We start from the raw sequence: 4,917 nt of genomic DNA, 5'->3' as shown, positions 1-4,917 counted from the left end.
GTGTATATTGTGTTCGTCCATAGAGGATCCTCTGTCTATGGCAGGGATGTCTTCATGTACATATATCATGGTTCCGTACTGTTGATGATCTATTCTCGTGATGGGTATGAAGCTGGATATACTGTATCTCGATGGGGGCGATTCTTTAGTCAGATGAGTTTCCTGCAGTGCCAACACTTGTACATCTTTCTCCCTCAGCATCTGCGCCATCAACTCACACTTAGCCATCGATATACCCTCCACATTCAATGAGATTATCCTCAGTCCTCCTCCTACTGTCACTACATTGTCATTTAGGTCATCATTAACTGAGTCTAGCGTATTTTTCGAAGTTGCAGGACTCTCTACTGCACCAACGCGGACCTGGTTATCCTGGGCGACGGCCGATCCAGTATGAATATTCCTTCTTTGAGCTTCCATTTCCATTTTTGAGGTGTGTAGTCGAGAGCAAGTTTTTAACGCTTGGTTCGACCACCAGGGTGGGATTCCTCTTAGTCAGGCCCCCAGAATGCTGGCTGCACTCCAGGGAGCCGCTCAAGCCTCCACACGACGACAACGTGGGAATCCCGGTCGTGGAGGGTGTCGTCACTTTCGGCGCGACATCTGTTCGTCTGCTTTCATCCACCAGGCGAGTAAACGCAACTATGGTTTCGTGCACCACCACATGCAACACTTGCACCATTCTCATGGAAAGACTCTCCCTGCTGGAGGGACGTGTCCGCCAGCTAGAGCAGAGTAATGTGGTAAGCGTAAATGTGGCGGACAGCACCAGTTAGCATTGGCCGTAAACGGCTTGCTAATCGCGTTGAGCCTGTTAAGACACAGAGCAGTTCCATTCCACCTCGGTCTCCTGGCTCCCGCACTTTAGTGAAAGGTGACTCCATTACTCGATACATTAAGCTTGAAAATCCAACCACAGAATGTGTATTGCTGGGGCCAGAGCACCCGACATTGAAGCTAATCTTATGGAGCTAGCACGCAAGAGACCTAGACACCAGCGCAGTGCAAACAACGCTAGCTATTCAGATATAGTGATACACGTCGGCTCCAATGACGCTAGTGTTACTGCCGTTTCAATGATACGCTGGCTAAAGAAAGTTTTAACGCGCACTCACTCACCATGGGTTGAAGTTGCGATGACGTTCGCTCGGCTTCACTGGTCTTGATGTTGATGTGTAGTTATGTATGTCACGTCAAACAGTCAAGGGTTAGTCTTAATCGTAGTCATTTCAGTCCAGATGTCATGCCGTGAAGTCAAGTAAATCAAATAAATAAATCAATGGCTACGGTCTTCCAAACTTCAAATCAAAAACATCCGTGCATATGCGGTAATCAATACAATATACTATCTTCTATCTTCCAGTTTGTACATAAATAATGCGTCTTGAGTAAGTGCGGTTGAAAAACGGTATCCGACCAGCGTTCCCCCACCTGTCCTGCATTTGTTATTTATGGATGAACGCAACCAGTGCTGACGTCATCAATTGCCCTAGTGGTGGTGTTGCCATACTGCATTACTCAAAAGAAAACTGCTCCAACAACTAGGATGAAGCAATCAGAGATCACAAAGAAAAAACATAGCAAGGACTTGTGATCTCGCCAGAAAGATGAGTCTGAGTCGAGTAATTGTCTCTGGCCCCTTGCCTGCGAGAGGCAATGATGAGAAAGATGGGGGTGTAGCCCTCATTTCCGAATTTAATCTAAAACTTAGTCCTCGTCCTAGCAATTCCTTCAAAACATTTGAAGTTCTCATTATGCGATCCACGGCCGCACTGCCGTTTTATCTTGCCGTTTTTTACCGTCCCCCTGGCTCTTACTCAGGCTTTTTAGATGAATTTTCTGAATTTGTGGCTGATTTGGTAACTCATGCGGATAATATATCATGGGCGACTTCAACATTCATATGAATCTCCCGTCGGAACCACTTACCGTGGCGTTTCGGACAATAATTGATATGTTTGGTTTCATGCAAATAATAGATGAAGCAACGCATATAAATGGTAACACGTTAGATTTGGTATTAACCCGGGGCTTAGCATCCTCAAAAATAATTGTATTACCATATACTAGTGCTATAGCTGACCATTACTTAATCAAATTTGAAGTCTTGGCGCATTGCCATCGTTCTGACCATGATCAAAGCTATAGCAGCCGCAACATTAGCTCCTTAACCACCGCTGCGCTCTCTGAGCTACTCCCTTTAGTAACCGATTCGTTTCCTAATTATATTGGTACGATTGATGATCTTACAAACAACTTTAATGTCGCTCTGTTAAATGCGCCTGACTCCGTCGCACCTTTAAAAACTAAAACTTGTCCAAAGAGGCTGACTCCGTGGTTTAATGAGGAAACACGCATACTGAAACGATTCTTGTAGGAAGCTTGAGCGCAAATGGCGTGCGACCAAACTGGAGGTCTTCCGTCAGGCATGGTGCGCTAGTTTATACAAGGAAGCGCTCAATCTAGCCAAAACTAATTATTACTCTAGATTAATTGTTTTACATAAAAACAACCCTAAATATTTATTTGCTACTGTAGCAATGCTAACGCAACAGCAACCAACCTCGGATAGCTCTTCCTATTCAGCTCACGATTTCATGCAATTCTTTACTCAGAAGATTGAGTGTATTCGTGATGAGATTAAAGACACTGTTCTTACAATTCCGTTGAATTCCGTCATAAATGGTGTTAATAGGGACATTAGGGCTGATAACTGTCCGATAACCTTATCTCAATTTAAAAAAGTATCTCTTGAAAGCCAAACAAAATTGGTTAGTGGGGCAAAACCGACAACTTGTGTGCTCGATCCGCTTCCTGGCAAACTAATTAAAGAACTGTTTATGACCCTAGGACCGTCTGTCTTAAATATTATTAATCTATCACTTACCACGGGTATAGTACCAGCAGCTTTAGGACCGCCATTATGCGACCGCTACTTAAGCAACCAAACCTCGACCCAGAGAGTCTCAACAACTATAGACCGGTTTCAAATCTTCCGTTTATTGCAAAAATCTTGAAAAACTTAATGAATATATGACTAGTAATAATCAATTTGAACCTTTCCAATCAGGTTTTACCGAATGGAAGCTACGGAGGAGGAGGGCATGCTCGCGTGACAGTTAAGCCGAAGAGGAGCACCTTCCCCGGGCACGGGCGGTGTCAAGCGGCCCCTAAGTTTAACCGAATGGAAGCTCCGGAGGAGGAGGGCATGCTCGCGTCACAGTTAAGCCGAAGAGGAGCACCTCTTCCCCCCGGGCACGAGCGGAGCGCGAGGCTGTCAGTTATGAATGAATAAATGAATAAATAAATAAATGAAGAATGCCACCTTTCATTTCACTGGCATGATCCGTGCCTGTCATGCCGCGTGTGTTTTTGTTTTTTCAGCTGTGTGGGCGTTCCTCCAGCGATCATCTCGCGCCATGCGGTCAGCTGCTGCGAGACGCGCCCACCAGCCCCGCACCGGATTCCCATTCACTCACTGATTACACTCACTACCACCTACACTGACTACCTGGCGTCGGATTGTTATCCTACTTGTGTCTGCGTTTGGAGAGTCCTGCTCAATCCTCCAGCTCTGCTGGAGGATCATAACATTCACAGGGCACACCGGACGGCGTACCAGAAGTTAAAAGTCGAAGTAATTAAATAAATACAAAAATAAGTAATTGAATAAATACAAAAATAATGGCTGGGGAATAAAAAAATAAGAAGTTTTAATGATAATTTTTTTTTGTTATAACATGAATTTCACTCTCTCTCTCTCTACCCGTATATATATATATATATATAATTTAAGCATTTTTGAAGGTGCGCCGCTACTTCGCGGATTTTCAGTTTTCGCGGGTGGTCTCGGTCCCCATTAACCGCGATAACCGAGGGTTCACTGTATTACTCTTACTCGATCTTGGCGCCGCTTTTGACACTTGATCATAACATATTATTAAAACGCCTTGAAACTTGTGTTGGCATTTCAGGTTCAGCGCTTTCTTGGTTTAATTCGTATCTGTCGGAGAGGACGCACCGTGTAATTCATGGCAATGCGACTTCTGATCTTTGTAAGATCACACGCGGAGTTCCGCAGGGATTGGTACTAGATGCTACCGCTTGGTGATATTATACGGAAATATAACATTAGTTTTCATTGTTATGCTGATGATACGCAATTATACATGCCGTTGGATATAACGAATCCGTGTGATTGCTATAAATTAGAGGCATGCCTTGCCGAAATTAAACTATGAATGTCTTTAAATTTTTTGCGTCTTAACTCAGATAAAACCGAGATGCTGATCATTGGACCAGCGCGTCATCGGTACCTTTTTCAAAGACACCACTATGAGTATCGATAAATTGCCCAAAAGGATTCAACAAAAAATCTCGGTGTTATATTTGACACAACTATGTCGTTTCAAATGCACATTAAAAATATTACTAGAACTGCATTTTTTCATCTGCGTAACATTGCTAAAATTCGCCCAATTCTATCAACTTGTGATGCAGAAATCTTAATCCATGCGTTTGTTACGTCTCGCCTCGACTATTGTAACATTTTGCTCTCGGGTCTCCCCATGTCTAGTATTAAAAGTTAGTTCAAAATGCAGCAGCTAGACTCTTGACTAGAACGAGAAAGTTTGATCATATTACCCCGATACTTGCCAATTTGAATTGGCTTCCGGTCCACTTGAGATGTGATTTTAAAGTTCTGCTACTTGCCTATAAAATATTGCATGGCTTAGCTCCTTCCTATCTCGTTGACCTCGTGGTACCATATGTTCCGTCCCAAAACCTTCGCTCACAAAATGCTGGTCTTTTAGTGATTCCGCGAGCCAAAAAGAAGTCCACAGGTTCTAGAGCGTTCTCTATTCGGGCACCAATGCTTTGGAATGCACTACCCTCAGGTATTAGAGGCGCCACCTC

At 43.8% G+C, this 4,917-nt stretch overlaps 1 long non-coding RNA gene across 1 annotated transcript; it reads left to right on the top strand.

The window, feature by feature from the left end:
- Positions 1-330: 330 nt before the first annotated feature.
- Positions 331-3,248, top strand: LOC148315729 (uncharacterized). Its single transcript, XR_015840641.1, has 3 exons — positions 331-391; positions 479-628; positions 3,071-3,248. It is a non-coding gene; the product is annotated as an uncharacterized LOC148315729 (long non-coding RNA).
- The last annotated feature ends 1,669 nt before the right edge of the window (positions 3,249-4,917 follow it).

This window comes from Idiotropiscis lumnitzeri, unplaced genomic scaffold, assembly GCF_059441095.1.
Source record: "Idiotropiscis lumnitzeri isolate Australia: NSW breed Sydney's pygmy pipehorse unplaced genomic scaffold, RoL_Ilum_1.0 HiC_scaffold_48, whole genome shotgun sequence".
Classification (NCBI taxonomy): domain Eukaryota; kingdom Metazoa; phylum Chordata; class Actinopteri; order Syngnathiformes; family Syngnathidae; genus Idiotropiscis; species Idiotropiscis lumnitzeri.
Note: the sequence above shows the minus strand (reverse complement) of the source record. Positions and strands in the feature narration are given on the sequence as shown.